Here is a 12,958-nt window from a genome sequence, read left to right on the forward strand (position 1 = left end):
TAGTAGAGAGGACCGCTAGTGGAACGTAGCTGGGTAAGAGCCTGACATGAAGGCAAGGAAGACCTGAGCGGTAAACGGATGGATCTGTGCAGGATGGCTGGATGCGGATACACTGTGAAGCCAGTAGCGGAGTCAGACAGGCCGGGTCGGTAACTGTGGAGGCATAATGGAATCAGAGCATCAGACAAAGGATAATCGGGTCACAGGCCAAGTTCAGCAACAGGAGGTCAGACGATCAGGAGCAGGCAGAAGAGTGGTCAGAGGCAAGCCAGGGGTCAGGGCAGGAGACGGTCAGCAGTAATCAGGAGCAGGCTGGTTTCGGCAACAAAGGTACACACACAGGATCAGGACACAAGCAGAGGCTAAAGACCATATGGCAACTTGGACATTGCAATGGCCAGTTTAAATAGCCCGCCTGGCGCCGACAGGCGCGCCTGGGTCCTAGTGCCTGCCCGGCGCCGTCATTGGTGACAGGCACGCCTGGGTCCTAGTGCCCACCTGCCTGCATGTCTTGTCGGGATCCTACGCATGCGCAGATTCGTGCGCCGCAGAGATCTTCTCGTTCCCTGATAGGCCCAATGGGTTGGCATTACAATGGACAACAAAGGGTTGGACAGATGTGATTTGACCATCCCAGATAATGAGAATGTCGTCTATATAACGACCGTAGAAGACTAAATGGGCAGTGAATGGATTGTTTTTCCAAATAAAGCTGTCTTCCCAGAATCCCATAGTGAAGTTATCATAACTTGGGGCGAAGTTTTCTCCCATAGCCACGCCTGTCTTTTGTAGATAAAAAGTGTCATCAAATTGGAAATAGTTATGATGGAGACAAAAAATTGGTAGCTGTGAGAATGAAGTTACACTGCCTAGGGTGCAGGAATGATCTAATGATAAAAAATGTATGACAGCTTCTATGCCTACCTCATGGGGTATTGAGGTGTACAAAGAGCACACATCAAGTGAGACCCATGTATAGGAGGTGGACGCCATCATGAATATAGAAGGGAAGCAACTGTGCCAAAGGTTGGAGAAAACTATCAATCTATAAGGAATAGCTGGCTGTAATGTTTTCCATTGCTGCAACTATTGGACGACAAGGTGGATGGTTGAGATCCTTATGAACCTTGGGGAGATGGTAAAAATATGGTGTTTAATAGACTTCTCTGTGAAAAAAGGAGGCTTCTGATTTAGATAATATCCCCTCCTGAGTGGCAGCTTTTATAATAGAGTTAGGCTCTAGGATGAAACTAGAGAGTGGGTCATTGGTCAATTTGGTGTACATTTTAGTGTTTGACAATAAACGGGTGGCTTAAGTGAAATAATCGATTCTATTTTGGACAACAATACCTCCTCCTTTATCAGACATTTTTATGATGATATTGTGGTTATTGCTCAAGGTTTTTAGGGCTTGGGATTCAAGGTAATTAAGATTAGACTTTGGTCTATTTTTCTTCGAGCACATGGCAGTGAGTTCAGTATAAACCATTTGAAAAAAAGTCTCTATATAAGGACCTTTATTGTGGGTGGGATTGAACACAAATTTTGGTTTGAACAATGTATGTCGTATGGGGGGGCTCCTGTCAGATGTTGAGACCAAAGTAAAGTGTCACTATATACTCTATTGTCCCAAAGTTCCATCAGTAAACTCAAGGCCTGAGGATCAGTAGAGGTGTCCAATTCCTTGGACGTATCACTATTAGAGGGAGATTCTGGTGATCTGCTATTCTTTAGGGCCTGTATGTGAAAATGTCTTTTAAGAGTGAGATTACGAGTGAACTTATCGAGGTCTCTAAACAGGGAAAAAGGATTGAGTGTAGTGGTTGCAGCAAAATTCAAGCCTCTTTTAAGTAATGAAAGTTCGTTATCCGCTAATGAGCTATGGAGGAAAGGTTATACATTTTCAGTTTCTTGATTTTCTCTGGTTGTGATTGGTTTGTGTCTGCCCCCTCTACTGCCTCTTTGTCGTGCTTTCTTTTGGTTAGGCTGGAGTGTGGACTAAAAAAGGAACATTATTGTTAGACAGGGGAGAATGATTGGTTGTAGACTCAACCATAGATGTAATGGAGGTAGAAGGGACTGGATTAATCTTGGTATAAGTATTAGAATCAGAGGCACCAGAAGTAGAGTGATTGGAGACAATGGAGGACTGGGGCAATCTCAGATTATGGATAGTAGAACCGATATGGTTTTTAGCCAATGGAGTGTTGAGTTTCCAGGGACTTTACAGGGGAATGGTGATAAGGTACATTATGATGATGGTTATGGGTATAAGAAATCTTGGGTCGGGGACTAGACTGGTTATTAGTGGTGGGTAGAAGATGTTTAGGGTATCTCGATGGACCATAACCTTGGGGAATGGATAGGTTGGGAGTGGTCTGAGGCCTGGATGTCTGATAAAATGGTGTCAGGAATGGACTTGCCAATAATGGTGGGACTCACCTGCCTTGTGGGCTGCAGTACCAGGGCTGGCCAGCGGGTGCTCTCAGCAATCAGAGACTCACCCCTGCAGTCAGCCAGACACCTGAAGCTGATTACGGGGGTTGTATTTAAGGAATGGCCAGACTCACAGTCAGGGCCTTGGTGTGTGTTTTTCCATGGGCCCCTGTATCTGGTATCCTGTATTCCTGTTTCTGTCTGACTTGTTGCCGACCCTGCCTGATCCTGACCTCTGCTGACTTCTCCTGTTTGATCCCTGGCTTGTGACCCTGACCATTCTCTGCCTGACCCTCTGCACCGCGCTGCCCGTGAGTTACTGTACCCAGCTTGTGACCCCGACCACTCTCCCGCCTGTTCCTGGTACTCCGTTTGCCCGTTTGCTACTGACCCGGCCTGCCTGACGACCCTTGCATTGTATGTATTGTTATCTGTGGGTGGTTTGGTTTGGTTTGTTTGCACTGTGTTTAGGTTTAGTTTTGTACTGCGTTTTGTATTGTTAGTATTAATAAATTATATTGTTTATAACATATCTGAAGCCTGCATTTCCCTGTGTCAGTCCACACACCTCTGGTCATACCCTGATTCCTGACATTACACCAAGGCCAAAACCTGACCAGAAGTGGCTGCACAGGGAAGCCATCTTGGCTTATTGTTGCTGGGTAGGATGGATCTTGATAAGGTGGTGTATTTATCTCTGCTAGTGTTTGATGACAAAGACTATGCTTATCAGACTCTGAAGGAGTATCCCAGGGATCAACTACTAGAGTGTATAAGGATCGCTCATTGCCTAGTAGATCAGGGCACAGAGTTTTCTGAGGTGCAACCATAGATCCAGGTTTGTGCTGAGTTGGCTCGGTCCTGTACCCCTGAAAGCAGGAATGACTTTTTTCCCCCATTTAGTGTGGATCAAGTGGAATCACTGGTATGGTTGTTGGATGATCCAGATTGCTTCCATGAGCATTATGCAGCTTGTTCTTTACATGTGCTTATGGATAGCATAAACGCAGTGCAGTCTTTGGTCAGACAGGCTTTGTGTAAGCTGAGTTTTGTTCAACCAGTACTGCAGACATGGACAGATTTGTTACACCCAGCCTCAGTCAGCTTGCAACATCATTCCTCTGCTCAAGGCACTCTTCCTGCATCCCCGACAGCACCCCCAGTGACAGCCCAGTATACTCTGCTAACTACCACATACCAGTCCCCTGCTCCCACTCGTTGCACCTATCCTTTCTTTTGTTGGTTATGTGTTATAGAAGACACTGGTAGTGATGAGGCAGAACTATGACTTTACTTGTGTGGCTTAATTTACATACATACAGGGCACATTTCAGCAGACTGTATAACAGCAGACATATTACTTCCTGAAGAGATGATAGAGAAGAAGAAAGAACCAACAAGTTTTCAGATATACACAACTAGTAACCTTTAGTGTATAGTGCCATCTACTGGTCAAGTGATATTAACATAAAATACTATATAGTATATTATAGTACATGCTGTTGCATTCCCAACACCCCTTCTCAACGGCATGTGCATAATTATATGACATTTAGTCTCTTTTGTAGAAAACAATAACATTCCCTTAGTGTTTTCGCTTCATTTGCATCTTGCATGTGAAACTGTTCTAACATTTCTGTAATTTTCTGACTTTGGTTAAGAAGATAGCTTCCATCCTCTTCCCGCTCTATTTGAATTCCTAGGTAGTGAATAATGTTCCCCAACTCTTTAATTTCAAAATTTTGTTTCAGTTTGTGAACTGTTTGGTCATAGTCCCCTTCTTGTTCAAAACACGTAAAGATGTCATCGACGTATATTAGGATGTATGTCCATTTGTTCTCTTGATTCTTTGAATACAGACATGGATCTGCTTTACTTTTTGAGAACCCTTCTTTTCTGAGTATTTCGTTCACTTTTTCATTCCATGCTCTCGCCGCTTGCTTGAGCCCATAGATGCTCTTTTGCAGTTTGCATACATGGTTCTTTTCTTTCTCAAATGCTGGTGGCTGTTCCATGTACAGATCCTCCTTGATGTCTCCATACAAAAAGGCAGTTTTGACATCTAGATGCTTTACTTGCATTCCCTTTCCGGCAGCAATACTAAGGAGTGTTCTTATGGTAGAATGTTTCACAACTGGAGCAAATGTCTCATCGTAATCTTCTCCAAATTTCTGGGAGTATCCCTTGACAACTAATCTTGCTTTGTATCTATGGATGTTTCCTTCTGCATCATATTTTACTTTAAAAGTCCATTTGCTTCCGATGGTTTTGCGACCGGGAGGGAGTTCTGTTAGTGACCAAGTTTTATTTTCTTGAAGTGATTTTATTTCTTCTTCAGCTGATTTTCTCCACTGATCGGCTTCCCTTCTCGGCAAAGTTTCTATGTCTTCCCAGGATGTTGGCTCCTGTGTTTGATGTGTTTTAGCAGCGTATGATAACCTGCGGGGTGGTATCCCTTTTGTCATTCGAGAGGATCTTCTGATTTCTTGTTGTTCAGTGGATTCTATTGGCTCGTTGATTGTAAGTTCCACTTCTTGTTCTGGCTCTTGTCCTGCTTCGCATGGGTCAGTGTCTCTTGCCGATTCAGCGCGTAAATCCTCTCCACATTTTTCAAAAATTGTATTATCTGGTGCTTCACTTTCATTAAAATAAACACTGCGGCTTACTGTGACCTTGTTGGTCTTTGGACAAAGGATTCTATATCCCTTACTCTGCTCACTGTAGCCGACCAGAATGCCTTCTATGGCTTTGTTCTCCAACTTGGAGCGTTTCTGACTTGGAATGTGGGCATATGATTTACAGCCAAATACTCTGATGTGTCCTACGTTGGGTTTTGATCCATTCCACATTTCATATGGTGTACTCTCAATAGCTTTTGATGGGAGCCTGTTTTGTAGGTATGTTGCAGTCATTATTGCTTCTCCCCAATATTTGTTAGGTAAGGCAGCATCCGAAATCATACATCTGGTCATTTCTACAAGAGTGTGATTCTTTCTTTCCGCTACACCGTTTTGCTCAGGAGTGTATGGTACAGTTGTTTGGTGTATAATACCTTGTTTCTTTAGGTATGATTCCATCTCTTTATTCATATATTCCCCTCCATTGTCAGTGCGTATTATTCCAGGTTTCCTTTGAAACTTGTTGCTTGTCATAGCTACAAACTCTTGAAGTTTTTCTAATGTCTCACTTTTGTGCTTCATTAGATACGTTATTGTGTACCTGGAATAATCGTCGATGAAAGTCAGTAAATACCTGTTCCCGCCAGGTGTGATGGTTTTCATTGGTCCGCACACATCACTGTGTATCAGTTCCATGGGTTTAATGGTTTTACTCTGACTGGTCTGTGGAAGAGGGGTTCGGGTGGCCTTTGCTTTGATGCAACACGTGCACTTGCTGAGTTTGTGGCAAGGCAATATTTTCATGTCTTCTGATAGACCTCTCTTTGCAAAGTCCTTTATAGCTTCTGGGTTTCGATGCCCCAGTCTTCTATGCCACAGGTGGATGCACTTGTCATGTGGGTTATGAGTTGCCGCATTAGCCTTCTCACTTTCAGTGATGAGTTTGTACAGATGTTCATTTAATCTTCCTCTTGCTAGAATTTGCTTTCCATTTTGAATTGTGCATTCATTACCTCTGAACTGGACAGTGAGTCCATTGCTTGCAAGGGTTTTAACTGATAGGAGGCTTCCTTCTAGGCTTGGAACATATAGAACATTCTTTACAAGGATGCTCTGCTTGCCCCCTGATGGTGTTTTGCAGTTCAGAAATCCCTGACCATTACCTTCCGCTGTAATACTTTTCCCATTTGCTAGGAAGACTTTATCTTTCACACTAAAATCAATATCTGTGAAGAATGTCTCGTCACTTGTCATGTGACTTGTTGCCCCTGAATCAATGTACCATCCGTGTGAGGTACTATTCTGAGTCACTTTAAAAGTACCACTCCATGATGCACTTTCATTTTCTTTCATGGCTGCTTTAGCTCTTTCTCTTGTGGGTAGCTCCCGCTTTCGCTGCTCAGCTTTCCAGATTGAACAGTTCTTTTTCAGGTGACCGGCCTTTTTGCAGCGAAAACATACCCTGGTTTCTTTGCTTTGTCTTATGCCTTCATGCACCTTCAGAGCTGCCTCTGGTCTCTCGTTCTCTTCACTATGCAAATTTTCCTTTCTTCTGCTGTATTCATCAATTAATTTTCCCTTAACATATTCTAGCGTCAGTTCAGTTTCCGGTCTAGTTTCTAGAGCATTTATAAGGGCACTGTATGATTCTGGAAGGCTGCACAGAAGTAGCGCCACAACATGGTTTCCTTTTATTTCTTTACCTATTGCACCCAGCTGGTCCACAATTTCTAGCATAGCATTTACATGTTCACCCATTTCCTGCCCTTTTTCCAGCCTCATCTTATACAGTTTGCGCAGTAGATATAGTTTACTGTTTAGGTTTGCACGTTCATACAGTCTTTGTAGTGCAGTCCACATACCTTTAGCTGTGTTTTCTTTCCTTATATGAATGAGTTGATCGTCCTCCACTAACAGGCTTATGACTGCTTTTGCTTGCCTGTTTTTTCTGTCCCATTCTTCTGGGTTGTCATTGGGTCTGTGTGTATCTAGTACCTGTCACAAGTCATCTTTGGATAACAGCATTTCAAGCTTAAACTTCCATAGCTGGTAGTTGGTGTTGTTGAGCTTTGCTATTGTAAACTTCATATCTGAAGCACTTGCCATCTTTCAGTGAATTGGATTGTAAATGCAGCACTTACTTGCTTGTAGTTTTCCTTTTTCCAGTGTCTGGAGCTGGGCCCATAACCTGTTGGTTATGTGTTATAGAAGACACTGGTAGTGATGAGGCAGAACTATGACTTTACTTGTGTGGCTTAAGTTACAAACATAAAGAGCACATTTCAGCAGACTGTATAACAGCAGACATATTACTTCCTGAAGAGATGATAGAGAAGAAGAAAGAACCAACAAGTTTTCAGATATACACAACTAGTAACCTTTAGTGTATAGTGCCATCTACTGGTCAAGTGATATTAACATACAATACTATATAGTATATTATAGTACATGCTGTTGCATTCCCAACATCTTTAACCCTGTAAAGAAGTCCTCTGTAGCAACTGCTCCCTCCTCTGTTCCAATTCTCCAGCTCTTCTCTGTCTTCAGCTGCTCCATTCATTTACAGACCTGCGTTTACTTACAGTGCTCCAGTACCTAAAACGAGAAAAAAGCGAAAATTCTTTCCAACCAATACCATTCTGCCAGTTGACTCAGAGCCCACTGTCGTGCCTGGTGACTCGATGCCCACTGCCTTGCCAGATGACCCGGTGCCCGCTGTCGAGCCAGACGATCCGGTACCTGATGACCCGGTGCCCGCTGTCATGCCAGTTGACTCAGAGCCCACTGTCGTGCCTGGTGATTCGGGGCCCACTGTCGTGCCTGATGACCCGGTGCCCACTGTCGAACCAGATGACCTGATGCCTGGTGACCCGATGCCCACTGTCGAGCCAGACGATCCAATGCCTGATGACCCAGTGCCCGCTGTCATGCCTGGTGACCCAATGCCCGCTGTCGAGCCAGACGATCCAATGCCTGATGACCCAGTGCCCGCTGTAATGCCTGGTGACCCGATGCCCGCTGTCGTGCCTGATGACCCAGTGCCCGCTGTCGAACCAGATGACCTGATGCCTGGTGACCCGATGCCCGCTGTCGAGCCAGACGATCCAATGCTTGATGACCCAGTGCCCACTGTCATGCCTGGTGACCCGATGCCCGCTGTCATGCCTGGTGACCCGATGCCAGCTGTTATGCCTGGTGACCCGATGCCTGCTGTCGTGCCTGATGACCCGGTGCCCGCTGTCGAACCAGATGACCTGATGCCTGGTGACCCGATGCCCGCTGTCGAGCCAGACGATCCAATGCCAGATGACCCAGTGCCCGCTGTCATGCCTGGTGACCCGATGCCCGCTGCCGCACCTGATGACCCGATGCCCGCTGTCGAGCCAGATGACCTGATGCCTGGTGACCCGATGCCCGCTGTCGTGCCTGATGTCTCGGTGCCCACTGTCTTGCCAGATGACTCGGTGCCTGCTGTCGAGCCACTTGACCTGATGCCTGGTGACCCGATGCCCGCTGTCAAGCCAGATGATCCAATGCCAGAGGACCCGGTACCCGCAGTCTTGCCAGATGACTCGATGCCCGCTGTCTTGCCAGATGACTCGGTGCCCGCTGTCTTGCCAGATGACTCGGCGCCCGCAGTCTTGCCAGATGACTCGGCGCCCGCAGTCTTGCCAGATGACTCGGTGCCGCGGTCTTGCCAGATGACCCGATGCCCGCGGTCTTGCCAGATGACCCGGTGCCCGTGGTCTTGCCAGATGACCCGGTGCCTGCGGTCTTGCCAGATGACTCGTGCCTGCCGCTCCTCCTGGGGACCCGGTGCCCGCCGACCTGCCTGAGGGCCCGGTGCCCACCACCCTGCCTGGGGGCCCGGTGCCCACCGCTCCACCTGGGGGCCCGGTGCCCGCCGCTCCGCCTGGGGGCCCGGTGCCTGCCACCCGGCCTGGGAGCCTGGTGCCCGCCGCTCCGCCTGGGGGCCCGGTGCCCGCCGCTCCGCCTGGTGGCCCGGTGCCCGCCGCTCCGCCTGGGGGCCCGGTGCCCGCCGCTCTGCCTGGTGGCTTGGTGCTCGCCGCTCTGCCTGGTGGCTCGGGGCCCGCCGCCCTGCCTGGTGGCCCGGTGCCCGCCGCCCTGCCTGGTGGCCCGGTGCCCGCCGCCCCGCCTGGTGGCCCGGTGCCTGCCGCCCCGCCTGGTGGCCCGGTGCCTGCTGCCTCGCCTGGTGGCCCGGTGCCCGCTGCTCCGCCTGGTGGCCCGGTGCCCGCCGCTCTGCCTGGTGGCTTGGTGCTCGCCGCTCTGCCTGGTGGCTCAAGGCCCGCCGTCCTGCCTGGTGGCCCGGTGCCCGCCGCCCCGCCTGGTGGCCCGGTGCCCGCTGCCCCGCCTGGTGGCCCGGTGCCTGCTGCCCCGCCTGGTGGCCCGGTGCCTGCTGCTCCGCCTGGTGGCCCGGTGCCTGCCGCCCTGCCTGGTGGCCCGGTGCCTGCCGCCCCGCCTGGTGGTCCGGTGCCTGCTGCTCCGCCTGGTGGCCCGGTGGCCCGATGTCCCTCTGTCCGGTGTCCAGCCCGATGTCCCTCTGTCCAGTGCCCAGCCCGATGTGCCAGTCTTTGATATCCCGCCAGTTACCGGACCCGGGCGGTGGAACATTTTGCCCAGCTAGGACTGTTTGGAGCGTCCTAAGGCCGCTCCTTGAGGGGGGGGGTACTGTCAGGAATGGACTTGCCAATAATGGTGGGACTCACCTGCCTTGTGGGCTGCAGTACCAGGGCTGGCCAGCGGGTGCTCTCAGCAATCAGAGACTCACCCCTGCAGACAGCCAAACACCTGAAGCTGATTACGGGGGTTGTATTTAAGGAATGGCCAGACTCACAGTCAGGTCCTTGGTGTGTGTTTTTCCTGTATCTGGTATCCTGTATTCCTGTTCCCTGTTCCTGTTTCTGTCTGACTTGTTGCCAACCCTGCCTGATCCTGACCTCTGCTGACTTCTCCTGTTTGATCCCTGGCTTGTGACCCTGACCATTCTCTGCCTGACCCTCTGCACCGCACTGCCCGTGAGTTACTGTACCCAGCTTGTGACCCCGACCACTCTCCCGCCTGTTCCTGGTACTCCGTTTGCCCGTTTGCTACTGACCCGGCCTGCCTGACGACCCTTGCATTGTATGTATTGTTATCTGTGGGTGGTTTGGTTTGTTTGCACTGTGTTTAGGTTTAGTTTTGCACTGCGTTTTGTATTGTCAGTATTAATAAATTATATTGTTTATAACATATCTGAAGCCTGCGTTTCCCTGTGTCAGTCCACACACCTCTGGTCATACCCTGATTCCTGACAGTTTGCGTGTTCTCCCTGTGCCTGTGTGGGTTTCCCCTGGGTACTCCGGTTCCCTCCCACACTCTAAAGACATGCTGGTAGGTTAACTGGATCCTGTCTAAATTGGCCCTTGTATATGAATGTGAGTTAGGGACCTTAGATTGTACGCCCCTTGAGGGTTAGGGACTGATGCGAATGTACAATATATATGTAAAGCGCTGCGTAAATTGATGGCGCTATATAAGTACCTGAAATAAATAAATAATTTGTTCCGTGGCCGAGCTCATAGCTTAATTTGCTTGCACATCAAATCAATTTCCCCCATTGAAAATACTTAAAATGCCCTTAATCCGTTCCAACCCTCAAAATGCCACCCCATATTTTTATGTTTTATGTTATTAAATAAGGAAAATACATTTCTAACCACCTCCCATTGTATATAAACAGCCGGACGGTGGCAGTGCAGGGTCAGGTGGCTGTATATAAACGGCCTCCCCGCACCCTGATTGTGCGCGCTCCCTGGGAGCACGCAGCACCGCAATCCGGCGCCCGCTGTGTCCTCCGGACACAATGGAACACTGTGCGAGGTCCCGATCATGTGATCACTGATTAGCCAATCAGTGACCACATGCAGAATAGTAAGCAAGATGTCACTTGTGACATCATTGCTTACTATGTGTGAAATCTGTGAATGATCACAGAGGTCACATGGTACAAGACCAATCACAGCTCACTCAGTAGTTTTCAATGGCCGCAAGAATGCAGCTAGAGAGAAGGAGAAATTATTGCTTTTACATCCTTTATGGGTGTAAAAGCAATCTGTGTAAAAAAAAAATCTTCATCACCCCCCACAAGTAGTACAGTGTCACCATGGTGACACTGTACTACTAGGGTGACAGTATGTAAAAAAATAAATAATTAATAATATAAAAAATATATAATTTTTGGTTATAAACTAATTTGGGTTATTTTTTTTACTAACAATATAATGGAATACATTTTGGCCAAGATTTATGATGAAATACTATTTATTTGCAAAATTTTATAAGAAAAACACTTTTTTTCAAAATTTTTGGACTTTTAAATTTACATAGCAAAAAAAAATAAAAATCCCAGTGATGAATAAATACCACCAAAATAAAGCTTTATCTGTCTCAAAAAAATGCTAAAAAATTCATATGGGTACAGTGTTGCATGACCGTGCAATTGTCAAAGTGTGATAGCACTGAAAGCTGAAAATAGGCCTGGACAGGAAGGGGGTAAAAGTAACTGGAAGTGGCTAAATAACAAATATTGTATAAAAACATAATAGAAAGAGTATGTAAAGATATAATAAGGTTTTATACAGTGTAATTACCTTGGAGATGAGATGACTTGAGCTAACGAAGATGCTGGCGGAGGTGGAGGATACAGGAGATAGGCGGAGGAGGATGGAAGACTCATTTTTTGCTATCACTACTGTACACTACGTATCCCTAAACTTAATTGCTACTTCACAATTGTTTTTCACACTGCTCACTACGCCATCTAGCAGCGGCGTCTCAAGCTCATACCTCAATTTTTTTCCTCGCATAACAAAGCAAAAAATCAACCGAGTGACGACTCATACCTCGGAAAACTCGTACAATAATTCATTCATAGGTCAAGGTACCACTGTATATATATATATATATATATATATATAATCTTGTTAGGAGGGGGGGGGAGGGGAAGGAGGTTATATTAACAGTATTGACAATGGCATGAATACACATGAATTAAATAATGCTAGTAATCACAGTGCACATCAGCTGTGTAATATAAATAATAATAAATGCAATATCAATCCATACATTATAAATAAAATGACAATAGCATAGAATAATCATAACATAAAATTAAATAAGTCTCTCCGCAGCACAATGAAGGCTTAAATGTGCATCAAAGGTAAAAATATTGGCGCTGGAGAGGAGGGAAAAAACTTTAAAGTCCCATTAATAGTAGGGAAATAATCAGTTTATAATCAGCACCATCATGAGGCAGCACCCTAAGAGTTAAGCTGGATCAGCGTACCACAGGCTGTGTCTATGTCGAAACCTGGCTGGAACGCAGATGGCTGCTGGGCGGAAGTGATGTCACCACGTGAGCGTAATGCCGCAACGAGGGGGCATCTTCAAGTCATTTTCTAAATCAAATATTTATTTAACTGATAATTGGATTCCACTTCTAGGTTGAATGGGGCACTGGTGTCAAAGCCACAAAAGTACCCTGGGAAGGCTATGTCACCAGTGCCTTCCAGAGAGAGATCTTGGCTGTATGCTGCATGATCTTGTGAACTCTTTCAAGATCTCAGATGGCATGTACTGTTATGTAAACAATAGGATTTATGGGTACAGCGGAGCATGTCCAAAATCTTTGTGTGCATCACTGGGGGGGGGGGGGGGGGTTAGGATTGAAACCAATAGGAAAAAAGGTAATAAAAGCTACAGCAGCCATTTCACAAACTGTATAATGGTGCCAGGATATTATTATTGGGGAGTAAGATGAAGGTCAGCTTTAAAGATTTTTTTCTAAATAGTTTACATGTTATAGAGTATACAAACACTATAGGGGGTTGGGAGATTTACTAAAA

General features: G+C 46.8%; 1 protein-coding gene across 1 annotated transcript in view; it reads left to right on the top strand.

Annotated features, from left to right (window-relative positions):
- Nucleotides 1–12,958, top strand: part of LOC149459117 (uncharacterized) — a 128,362-nt gene that overhangs the window by 68,179 nt on the left and 47,225 nt on the right. The gene's annotated exons all lie outside the window — the stretch shown is intronic.

This window comes from Staurois parvus, unplaced genomic scaffold (assembly GCF_062004578.1).
Source record: "Staurois parvus isolate SC_StPar_1 unplaced genomic scaffold, SC_StPar_1.0 ptg000273l, whole genome shotgun sequence".
In the NCBI taxonomy this organism is placed as follows: Eukaryota; Metazoa; Chordata; class Amphibia; order Anura; family Ranidae; genus Staurois; species Staurois parvus.